This window comes from Eumetopias jubatus, unplaced genomic scaffold, assembly GCF_037043125.1.
Source record: "Eumetopias jubatus isolate StellerSeaLion01/CBP00866 unplaced genomic scaffold, mEumJub1_p1.0 scaffold_10, whole genome shotgun sequence".
Lineage (NCBI taxonomy): Eukaryota > Metazoa > Chordata > Mammalia > Carnivora > Otariidae > Eumetopias > Eumetopias jubatus.
This window is the reverse complement of record NW_028274816.1, coordinates 52,440,017-52,452,626: the sequence shown is the minus strand read 5'-3', so window position 1 is coordinate 52,452,626 and position 12,610 is coordinate 52,440,017. Positions and strand designations below refer to the sequence as shown.

Sequence of the window (12,610 nt, the reverse complement as noted above, 5' to 3'; positions counted from 1 at the left end):
GAAAAGCAGGCTCCCAAGGAGCAGGGAGCCCGATGCGGGACTCGATCCCAGGACCTCGGGATCATGACCTGAGCCGAAGGCAGATGCTTAACCATCTGAGCCACCCAGGTGCCCTAAAATCTTGTTTAAAAAGAGTCCATACCCCCGAGTGATGTACACATGCAATCCACATTAAAATCTTAATGGCATTTTGGGCCGGAGGTAGAAAAAAATTCATCCTTCAATTCATATGGTTTCTCAACAGACCCCAAGGAGCCAGAACAACCTAGAAAGAGTAGAAGTGCGAGGCTTGGAGTTCCCGATTTCAAAACGTATTCCTGAGCTACAAGAAACCAAAGAGTGAGGTCCTGGCTTAGACAGACATACACATAGACCAGATGAACAGAACAGAGAGTCCCCAAATTTCAGAGCCTTCCACACGTGGCCAAACGATTTTCCCCAGGGTTCCAATCCCACTCGAATGAGAAAGGACAGTCTCTTCAATAAAAAGCTTTGGGAAGACAGGATATCCACATACAAAGAAGGAAAACGGACCCTTCCTTTCTATCATACACAAAAAGTAACGGAAAGTAGATAACGCATCTCAACAGAGAACCTAAGACCGTGAAGCTGAGAGAGGAAAAGCGGAGAAAAGCTTCATGACGTTGGATTTGACACTGATGTCTAGGACGTGACGCCAAAACCACAGGCAACAAAAGCCACCTAGAAAACCGGGGCCATTTGAAGCTTACAGACTGTTGGCCCTCAGGAGAAACAATCAACTTGGGGAAAAGGGAATGTACACAATGGGGAAAAGACTTGCAATTCCTATGTCTGTTAAGGGATTCAAATCGAGAAGATGTAAAAAACCCTACAATTCACAACAACAAGGAAAACAAACTACCCAAGGAAACAACGGGCAAAACACTTGAAGAGACATTTCTCCGAAGATATGCAATGGCCACCAAGCTTCTGAGAATAGGCTCAGCACCAGTAATCATTACAGAAAACAAATCAAAGAACAAAGACATAGCATGTCACACCCTTAGGACGGCCCCTATCAACAACAGCAACCAAAAGAACCCAAAACCCAAACACCGTCAAACAACCTGTGTTGGGGAGGATCTGGAGGCATTGCAACCCCGGGCCGGTGTCGGTGAAAATGTAAAATGGCCCATCTGCCGTGGAACACGGCGCAGAGTTTCCTCCAAAGGAGGAAATAGACTTACCACGTGATGGAGCAATCTCACTCCTGATTGTACATCCATAAGAATTGGAAGCAACGTTCCCAAGGACACTTGCACATCCCCGTTCGTTGCAGTGTTGTTCTCCAGAGCCAAGCGCCCCGCGTGTCCACACCCAGAGAGGAATGGAGAAAGAAGCTGAGGCATCGACATACAACGCAATGTTCTTCAGTCTTAGCAAAGAAGGCTATTCTGGACGTTCTGCCAAGTGAAATGAGCAAGTCACAGAAAGACAAATACCCTATGCTTCTCCTAGTACGGGGTATGTAAAGTAGTCAAATTTATAGAAACAGAAAGAACTGTGGGATCCAGTGGGGGCAGGGAAGAGGAAACACAGAGCTGTGGGTACAGATCTTCAGTCACAAAATGAATGCCAGAGAGGCGTTGTATGGCAGGGAGAAGAGGTAGAGCCCTGCTGTAGGATACACTGGTGCATGGCTAACGGTAATAGTAAATGTAACGTTATTGTTTCTAACCTACTATACTTTTTAACAGATTTCTTTAAGAGAAAAATTGGGGTGAAGAAGCTGGGGCCTTTGAAACGTTCTTGCCTTCAACGAGGAAGTTCCGGGTCTGACAAATACAAAGAGTTGGTGGGTGAGGTTCATTTCCTGTTCCCAGTCAGGCCGTTTCACCCCAGATGGTTGCTGGTGGGGTCTCTGAGCCCCTCAAGAGCCCACGGTGGGGGAGAGGCTCAAAGCTCCAGGGATTATCGGGAGATAATCGGGAGAAGGGCCGGGCACGGATGGAAACAGGGGTATAGGAGGTAGCAGTGTGGAAGGGGGACAGATGAAAGGATTCAAGAGAGCTGAGCAATCTCAGATGTGACACTAAAACATAGAAGGAAAGTGGGGCGCCTGGGTGGCTCGGTCGTGAAGCGTCTGCCTTCGGCTCAGGTCAGGAAACCAGAGTCCTGGGATCGAGCCCCGCATCGGGCTCCCTGTTCGGCGTGAGGCCTGCTTCTCCCTCTCCCACTCCCCCTGCTTGTGTTCCCTCGCTCGTTGTTCTAACAGAACAAAATACACTCGGAGTCTAGTGTAGGGCTCTGTTCTATTCACCTGTCTGATCCTATTTTTTCTTTTCTCTGTCTCTGTGGTGGTTTTTCCCTTTTTTTTTTTTTCCTCCCTTTTTTTTTTTGTTTGATGTCCTTTATTTTTTTGGTTTTTTCTTGTTGTTCTGTTAAAGTCTTTTCAAATTTTCTTTTTTTAAAAGTCTTTTGAAATGTTTTTTTTTCTCTAAAGTTACATTCTATCCTTTCAAGGTATTTAATCATGTTTTTTACACTTGTAAGTTTTCTTTCTTGACAATTTTGGGGTGCAGTGTCTTCTAACAGAACAAAATACACTCAAAATCTAGTGTTGGGTCTGTTCTATTCACCTGTCTGATCCTATTCTTTTTGCATTTCTGAGTGTGTGTGTGGTTGTTCCCCCCCACCCTTTTTGGGTTTGGTTTGCTTTATTTCTTGTTGTCATTTTTTTTGTTGTTCCCATAAAGTCTTTTTAATTTTCATCTGTATATTTACATTCTGTCATTTCAATGTATTTAATCTTGTTTTTGTATATAGATAAGTTTTCTTTCTTTACAATTTTGGGATGAAGTGTCTTCTAACAGAAGAAAATACACTCAAAATCTAGTGTATGGCTCTGTTCTAGTCACCTGTCTGATCATAATTTTTTTCTTCATTTCTAGTGTGTGGGGTTGCTTCCCCCCCGCCCCCCCACACACTTTTTGTTTGTTTGTTTGTTTGTTTCTTTGTTTTGTTCTGTTAAAGTCTTTTAAATTTAATCTCTAAAGTTACATTGTATCCTTCAAGTTATTTAATCCTGTTTCTGTACATTTGTAAATTTTCTTTCTTGACAATTTTGGGGTGCAGTGTTTTCTAACAGAACAAAATACACTCAAAATCTAGTGTCTGGCTCTGTTCCAATAACCCGTTTGATCATATTCTTTTCTTCATTTCTAGTGTGTCTGGCGTTGATTTTTCTTCCCTCCCCCCCCATTATTCTTTGTTTGGTTTGCTTTATTTTTTTCTTGTTGTCGTTGTTTTTTTGTTTTGTTTAAGTCTTTTTAAATTTAGTCTATAAAGTTACATTCTGTCCTTCAAGTTATTTAATCTTGTCTTTGTACATTTATAAGTGTTCTTTCTTACTATTTTGGGATGTGGTTTCTCTAATAGACCGGAAACACTCAAAATATAGTGTCTGGCTCTGACTATTCACCTTTCTGATCATATTCTTTTCTTCATTTCCAGTGTGTCTGGCGTTGATATTTTTTCCCTCCCCCCCTTTTTTTATTTGATTTGCTTTATTTTTTTTGTCCTGTTTTTGTTCTGTTAAAGTCTTCAAATTTTTTTTAAAATCTTTTGTATGTTTTTTTCTCTAAAGTTACATTCTATCTTTTCAAGGTATTCAATCCTCTTTTTGTACATATGTAAGTTTCCTTTCTTGACAATTTTAGGATGAAGTGTCTTCTAACATCACAAATACACTCAAAATCTAGTGTATGGCTCTGTTCTATTCACCTGTCTGATCATATTCTTTTTTTTTTTAAAGATTTTATTTATTTATTTGAGAGAGAGAGAATGAGAGAGAGAGCACGAGAGGGAAGAGGGTCAGAGGGAGAAGCAGACTCCCCGCTGAGCAGGGAGCCTGATGCGGGACTCGATCCCAGGACTCCAGGATCATGACCTGAGCCGAAGGCAGTCACTTAACCAACTGAGCCACCCAGGCGCCCTGATCATATTCTTTTTTGCATTTCTGTGTGTGTGTGTAGTTGTTGTTTTTCCCCACACTTTTTTTTTGTTTGGTTTGCTTATATTTTTGTTGTCATTTTGTTTTTGTTCTATTGAAGTCTTTTAAAATTTATTCACTATAGTTATAGTTTGGGATGCAGTTTCTTCTAATAGACCAGAAACACTCAAAATATAGTGTCTGGCTCTTACTAATCACCTGTCTGATCATATTCTTTTTTTCATTTCTAGTGTTTCTGGCGTTGATTTCCCCCCCCCATTTTTTTTCCTTTGGTTTGCTTTATTTTTTTTGTCGTTTTTTTGTTCTGTTAAAGTCTTTTTAAATTTTCATCTCTAAAGTTACATTCTATCTTTCAAGTTATTTAATCTTGTTTTTGTACATTTGTAAGTTTCTTTCTTTACAATTTTGGGGTGCAGTGTCTTCTAACAGAACAAAATACACTCAAAATCTAGTGTCTGGCTCTGTTCTAATCACCTGCCTGATCATATTCTTTTTTACATTTCTCTGTGTTGTGTGTAGTTGCGTTTTCTTTTTTTTTTCTTCTCCCTTTTTTTTGGTTTATTTTGTTTGATTTTTTGTGTTGTCATTTTTTTACTCTGTTGAAGTCTTATTAAATTTTCTCTTTTTAAAATCTTTTTAAATTTTATTTTTTTTCTCTAAACTCACATTCTCTCCTTTCAAGGTATTTAATCTTGGTTTTGTACATATATAAGTTTTCTCTCTTTACAATTTTGAGATGCATTTTCTTCTAATACCTGAAATACACTCAAAATCTAGTGTTTGGCTCTTTCTATTCACCTGTCTGATCATATTTTTTTCCTTTGTGTGTGTGTGTGGTTGTTTATTCTTTTTTTTTATTCTTCTCCCTCTTTTTTTGTTTGGTTTGCTTTATATTTTGTCGTTGTTTTTGTCGTTTTCTTGTTCTGTTGAAGTTTTTTAAATATTCATCTCTTAAGTTACATTCTATCCTTTCAAGATATTTAATCTCATTTTTGTCCATTTGTAAGTTTTCTTTCTTCGGGATTATGGGATGCAGTGTCTTCTAACATCACAATACATTCAAAATGTAGTCTGTGTGTGTGTGTGTGTGGTTGTCTTTTCTTTTTTTTCTTCTCCCTCTTTATCTGTTGGTTTGCTTTATTCTATTCTTTCAAGGTATTTAATCTTTTTTTTTTTGCCCATATGTACATTTTCTTTCTTTACAATTTTGGGATGCAGTGTCTTCTAACAGTACAAAATACACTCAAAATCTAGTGTATGGCTCTGTTCTAATCACCTGTCTGATCATATTCTTTTTTCATTTCTGTGTGTGTGTGTGTGTGGTTGTTTTGTGTTGGTTGGTGAGAACAGGTACCTGTTCCCAATCAGCCCGTTTCACCCCAGATGGTTGCTGGTGGGGTCTCTGAGCCCCTCAAGAGCCCACGGTGGGGGAGAGGCTCAAAGCTCCAGGGATTATCGGGAGTTGAGGGGCTAAGGTGGCAGGGGAAGGGCCGGGCAGGGATGGAAACAGGGGTAGAGGAGGTGGCAGTGTGGAAGGGGGCAGATGAAAGGATTCAGGACAGCTGAAGAGTCTAAGATGTGACATTAAAAAAGAAAAAGAAAAAGAACAAAGGGGGTGCCTGGCTGGCTCAGTCCATAGACCATGAGACTCTTGTCTCTAGGTGGTGGTCTCAAGCTTCCTTTAAAGAATAAAAATAGAAGTTCTTGGGTGGCTCAGTTGGTTAAGCGTCCAACTCCTGATCTCAGCTCAGGTTTCGATCTCAGGGTTTGTGTTCCAGCCCCACGTTGTGTTTAAATTAAAAATGAAATTTAAAATAATGGAAATCCAAAAAGGAAGAATGAGGAAAGGGGATGGTGAGGAGGGAGACGCCTTAGATGAGCAGGTTGGGAAGCTCCTGAGTCAGGGGCTCTGTGCGGCCATGGACGCTCCCCTGTGTTTAAGAAAACCTTGCCTTTTCTGAAGATACCAAATGCAATTCGCACCCTAAAGGGGAAGCGTCTAGCAGGCAGTGCAGAGGAGAGAGGAGCAGAGTCACTCGTGGCGTCCACAAATGGTGAGGGCAAAGAGAACACTTTGCAGAGGGCACAGCACATGTCTCTTGGTGACGTTCCTCCCACTCCTGGGCTCCAGGATAGGCATGGAGGGAACCCCTCCGAGCGGGCAGAGCTGCAAAGTCCCAGGAAAGGGACCAGAGCAAGTGCTTCTTGGAATATCAACCATCCTCACCCAAGAGAGCCACATGGTGCTCTGGGGTCTGTCCCCTTTCTGGGCTCAAGGGTACCGTTGGGGTTCACATTAAGAGACAGGACCTCTTACCACAGGTTTTGACCCCCACACAGCCCTGGGACGTCGTAGCCACACTGGGCTCACCAGGCCTGGGCTTGTTGAGCGGACCTTCCCTTTTTCTGGGAGTCTTTGCCGCTTGGGTCCACGCAGCCCCGGCCTCCCGCCTGCTGGTGGCCTGAGGGAACTTCCGTGCAGGGGCTGCCCTCCCCGGTCCACGTGGGCAGGGATGAAGGCATGTGATGAATCTGACGACCCAGAGGAAGGACCCTGGCTCAAGAGAGACCATGGAGGGGAGAGGGTGTGCGTGCGGCAACCACCCAGTGGGGCATCTCCCCTGGGGCCGCCTGGAAATGTGCAGCCTGCCGAGTTCTGGCTCTTTCGCCTCATCACTCACAACAATGTATTTAATCAACAGCGTCTATTATAGCTACAAGAAGTCCTGTCACTTTTAAATGAAACACAGGGACCTGGGCCTGACGGCACTTTGGCTCCCTTGGATCCACCGCTCCAATATTGTCGGCACAAGTCGGGTGGCTGTAACAGGAGGGCACTGCATGCTCTCGAGGGTGAAAAGTCTGTACACTGCACTGATTTGAGCACATCGACTTCGTACACAGTTTCTGAATCTGAATAGTTTCACATTAAACCCACTGATGGTGGGAGAAATATGTCCTCAATGGGCAAGTTTGCATTAAGTGTTTCAAATAGCACATAGGGGGACCTGGGTGGCTCAGTCAGTTAAGTGTCTGCCTTTGGCTCAGGTCATGATCCCAGGGTCCTGGAGTCAAGCCCCACAGCAGACCCCCTGTTTAGCCTGCTTCTCCCTCTCCTCACCACTTGTGCTCTCTCTCACTATCTCTGTCGCCCAATCTCTCTCTCTCAAATAAATAAATAAAATCTTTTTTTTAAGATTTTTATTTATTTATTTGACAGAGACAGAGACATAGCAAGAGAGGGAACACAAGCAGGGGGAGTGGGAGAGGGAGAAGCAGGCCTCCCGCGGAGCAGGGAGCCCGATGCGGGGCTCAGTCCCAGGACCCCGGGGATCATGACCTGAGCCGAAGGCAGACGCTTAACGACTGAGGCACCCAGCACCCTAAATAAATAAAATCTTAAAAATAAATGAAATAGCACATATACTCTAAGAGAGCTTAATGGATAAAGAAGGAAAACTGTATGGGAAGAGCTCTGACGCCTAGGGAGGTGGCCTCCCTCGGACTTTCTCCCCCATCCTGTGGGGTGTTCGCTTTTCTCCCCTTTCAGGATCCACACACTCTCAGGTCCTCAGGCCCTCAGCCCCCATCCCATCCCTCCAGTTCTTGAGTGGATCGATGGACCACTGAAGCAGAATAGAGAGCCCAGAAATAAATCCAAAGATACAGGGGCAATTAATTGACAGGATAGGAGCCAAGAATATACAGTGGAGAAAGGGCAGTCTCTCCAACAAGCGGTGTAGGGAAAACCGGACAGTCATATACAAAAGAATGAAACCAGACCACTATCTTGCACCAAACGCATTTGCTCAATCGAATTAAAGGCTGGAATGTAAGATCTGAAACCACAAACTCTCAGAAGAAAACACACACAGTTAGTTCCATGACATCAGACATGGTAATGATTTTTTGGATGTCACACGAAAAGGCAAGAAAAGTAAAAATCAACAAGTGGGACGACGTCAAACCGAAAAGCTTCTGCACAGCAAAGGAAACCAGGAGCAAAATGAAAAGGCAACCTGCCCAAGGGGAGAAAAATTTTAAATCATCTGTATTATAAAGGATTGATATCCAAAATAGAGAAAGAGGAGCCCCTGGGGAGGGGGCTCAGTCAGTTGAGCATCTGACTTTTGATTTCGGCTGAGGGTCACGATCTGGGGGTCATGAGACTGAGCCCCGTGTCAGGCTCCAGACTGAGTTTGGAGTCTCCTTAGGGTTCTCTCTCTCTCCCTCTCCCTCTGCCCCTCACCCCAACTCATGTGTTCTTTCTTTCTCTCAAATAAATAAATAAGTATATAAATAAAGTAATGCAAAGAGAAAGAAAAAAGAAAGAGGGACACCTGAGTTGCTCAATCAGTTGTGTCTGTCTCTTGATATCTGCTCAGGCCTTAATCTCAGGGTCGTGAGTTCAAGTCCCAACTTGGTCTCCATGCTCAGAGGGAAGCCTAATTAAAAATATGTAGAGAGAGAGAAAGAACTTTTACAACTGAACTGCAGAAACAGAAAAACAAACCAAAAAACCCAAGTCATCTGATTCATAGAGGCAGATGAACTGAATAGACATTGTCTCAAAAGAAACATATAGCTGGCCATCAGGTACACGAACAGGTGCCGAACATCCTAGTCATCAGGAAATGCAAGTCAAAACCCCAATATTATTGCTCCACACCTGCTAGAATTGCTATTATCAAAAAGACAAGAAAGAACAAGTGCTAGAGAGGACAGAGAGCACAAGGAACCCTTGTGCACTGTTGGTTGGAAAGGAAATTGGCCCAACTACTATAGAAAGCAATATGGAGAGTCCTCTAAAAATTACAAATAAAACTACCATCTGATCTAACAATTCCACTTCTGGGTGTATACCCAAAAGAAATGAAATCACTGCCTCACAAATATATCTGCACCCCCATGTTTATTGCAGCATTATTCACAAGGGCCAAGACACGGAAACAACCCGAATGTCCATCAAGGGATAAATGGGTAAAGAAAAGGTGGGACCTTACAGAGTGGAGTATTGTTCAGCCATAAAAAAGAAGGTACCCTTGCCGTTTGGGACAACATGGATGGACCTTGAGGGCATTGTGCTAAGTGCGACCGGTCAGCCAGAGAAAGGTACAGCAGGATCTCACTTGAGGGCGGAATCTACAGAAAACCATTGGCAGTTGCCTTGCTTGAGGGGCGGGGGGTGGTGGGGATGAGTAAAGGGGAGCAAGTGATAAAATCTTCCAGCTAAATAAGTCCTGGAGGCGGGATGCGCAGCATGGTGACTGTCCTTAACAATACTGCCCTGCGTGTTTGAAAGTTGCTAAGAGAAACAATTATGACTACGTGAGCTGATGGACATTAACTATCCTTATTGGTGTGATTATTTCACAATATGTACATAGGTCAGACCCGTGCGCTGTATGCCTGGACGAATACCATGTTAAATGTCAGTTACATCTCTGGAAAAAAAGATATCAAAAGCAGCATTTGTGTCCTTTCAAGTCCTCAAACTGAAAACAAAATTGAGTGAAGGACATAGGGTGAGGGTGTCCCGAGGAGGTCTTTCGCCTTTGTCTAATAGGGTCAGTGAAACCCTTCTTGGGCAGGTGACATCTGAACGAGACCTGAAGAGACAGACGGGCAGTCCTGTAAGTCTCTGGACAAAGATTATTCCCAGGAGAGGGAACAGCTCATGAGATGCCCAGGCAGGAGCTTGCTTGAGTGTTGAGGAAGGGTCAGGAAGCCACGGCAGCCGGAGCACATGGGGTGAGCGGGACGGCAGAAGTAGGGGCAGGGACCAGGCTGCGTAGGGGCAGTGCTGCTACTCAGGGGGTTGTCTGCAAGGAGCCAAGGAGCTGGGGCCAGAAAGCAGATGGTCCACATCACTAAGCGCCCTGTTGATTTCCAGTGACGTTCTCTTCATTGCAAGGCTTTCTCCACCAAAGCACTGAGGGCTGAACCGTCTGGCAGAAACTCCTCATGTTCTTGTCGACCAGCACTCTGAGTAGCCCCAATGTAGGGCCTGTGGGGCGGGGGGGCCGGCCTTGGATCTTGGTGTGATTGAGATGTGAGTAGACAGGAGGGTTTTGAGCAGAAGAAGAACGACCTTGGGTTTGAAAGGAACTCCTCTCTGAGGATCGGAGATCTTACAGTGAGGAGACTGTTGCACGGGAAGGTGGGGACAAGGAAGCAGCGGGGAGACCTGTCATGAGACTGTCACAGTACCCTCATTGAGGAAGTGATGGCGGTTTGGATGAGTGCTTGCACTCTATTGATAGGCTATAGACAGATGGCAGGGTTTGTTGTTGGAGTAGAAGCCTCCAGGATAATGCCAAGATTCCTGGCCCGAGCCCCTGCAGGATGCACTTGACTCTGCCTGAGAAGAGGAAGACTCAGGGAGGATGAGGTCGGGAGGTGGCAGGAATTAAGGTCTAGGAGAGATGCCCCAGCTTGACTTAACTCAAGCTCCTCCAATCCCTTTGGAAAGCACATGAAAGCTCCATGAGCTACACACAGCAATTCCTGGACTCAGTGACACCAGAGTCACATGTGGGCAGTGTGGGTCTGTGAGATGCTGGTTGTGCCTCCCGGGCACTCAGGGCCACAGGGCCAGTGGATCCCAACCTTGGTGTTACCAAAAGGTTGCAGAGGCGCTATGGCCCCAAGCCGGCGCAGCATCTTGATTTCCCAGTGTTTCCTCTCCAGGAAGTAGCAACAGCTTCCTTACCAAGTTGTCTCTCCAATCTTACCTTGGAGGTCTTTCTGGAACCTGCAACTTAAGCCTGCTTCCAAATACATGAGTAAAAAATAAAAAAATTCAGTTAAAGAAGTAATATTTCTCTTAAAAAGGAAGTCAGGCCATTTAGTGACTGGTGATGATCCTGGGTCATCTATCAACCGAAGCTTACGAGTTTTTAATTCCGTCCCCCAGTGTCAAAACAGAGAGACAGAAAAAAGTCAGCCCCCAAGATATGTCATATGGACAAGCTCAGAAGAAGTTTGGGCTTCTTGGATGAATCTTAATCAGGTGTGTAAGGCTGGCCCAGAGCAGACATATCATTTTGATGCGGCTGACCCACAACCCCAGGGAGATGTGACCTTGCCGTCATGGAGCCCCCTGCAGCTCCAACGGTGAAATTGTTACTCTAGTCCTGATATTCACACTGTGAGCAAAACGGGTCTGGCTCGCTCCCGCCGACATTCCCTTTCTTATATTGGTGAGCACACTGGACCTTGCTGTGTGTTGGGTCTCAGATGATCCCAGGAAAGCCCCGGCTTCTCTGTCTGGGGCCATGCTGGGGAGATCTGCCAGGAACAGCACCAGCGCCCCTGGATGGAGCCCCAATTGTCTCTGCTCAACAGGCTCTGAGGCTACTTAGTGATGTTTCACCTTTAGGCGCTAAGGTCTTTCCCTCTTGGAAAATGGGGACTCAGACAGATCTTCCCCATCACCACAACACACAAAACCTCTTCCAGTCCCTTATCTCTGCAGTATTTTCCTAAGACCAATATTTTGTGTAGACGTTATGATGTCTATTTAATGCCGTTATATTTGAGCCAAATAGTTGTGATCACCCGGCTCCCGACCTTGACGGTGGACTCAAAACTGTGTATCCCCGAAGTACATCAGGGCTGGAGAACATTCCCTCCGTGAGCTGGACAGAGGGGAAGGGGTGGAGACAGAGACCTAGGAAGACCCAAAGAGAAGTGAAAAAGCCAAACTGCTGGTGCTCATTGCCAACCTTCCAGGCTACCCTGTGGTGGTGCCGCCCTCTGGTGGCTGAAGTATGCATTACAGCCCCTGGTGGCCTCATAACGTTTCTTTTTCCAAGAGACTATCAGTCCACGGTCACTCCTGAGGCAACCAGCTACATCAATGGCAGGACCCAATGTAAAGTGAAAATGCAGGGCTCCTTGTTCAAAAATCATTAAGAATTTCAAGATGGCAAAAGCACAGTACTACACCCGGCCACAGCCCTTGTAAATGCTTGAGTGATTGCACAGATCACCAGCCTGGGAAGCCAGCCCTGCCTCAGAGGGTAAATGGATGTGTTCATCCTCCATGTGAATTCCACATCAACTCAAGCCACCAAAAACCTACAGAAATGGTGAGCCCTGGCTGTCTTGCAATCCCCAACGGGAGAGCTTTGAGTTTCCTTTCTTTTGAAAACCTCACCTGGTATTTGGCTTTGGCCAAATCAATGACCAAATTGGAGATGATGCTAGCATAAAAAAAAATCAATGAAACGCATTGACTATATAAAAATCTATAGTTACCCTCAAAAAAGAGGCAGCAAAACCCATCCCCTAACCTATCCCCACTGGAGGTGCCAAGAACCAACTCCTCTCCCTGAAAGCTTGGGTCTTGTCCTTCCAGTAGATACCAGGGTTCAGGGGTGAGGGAAGCCCCTTTGCGCAGGTGTGTGTGTCTGAACCCAGGAGGGATGACAGTTAGTGACTGTCCTTGTGCACAGTAGGTTCAGGCCAGGAACAGGATGGAGGATGGGGGTTGGGGATATGACATCCACAGGCATTAGGTGTCCCCTCAGGGCCCCACGGGATCTGAGGGATTAGGGAGAGAATGCTGAGGAGACAGATCTCCCCGTTCCTATTGGGTGGATGGTTTTCTCGCCCTCGAGGGGGACGGTTCAT

At 45.1% G+C, this 12,610-nt stretch overlaps 1 long non-coding RNA gene across 3 annotated transcripts in view; it reads right to left on the bottom strand.

Annotated features, from left to right (window-relative positions):
- The window catches only part of LOC114203534 (uncharacterized), a 79,283-nt gene extending 77,296 nt beyond the window's left edge, over positions 1-1,987 (bottom strand). Inside the window, exon 1 of one of the 3 annotated variants that reach the window (XR_015769171.1) lies at positions 1,209-1,987. This is a non-coding gene — a long non-coding RNA (uncharacterized LOC114203534). The other 2 variants (XR_015769176.1, XR_015769180.1) reach the window with 2 other exon arrangements.
- Positions 1,988-12,610: the final 10,623 nt, after the last annotated feature.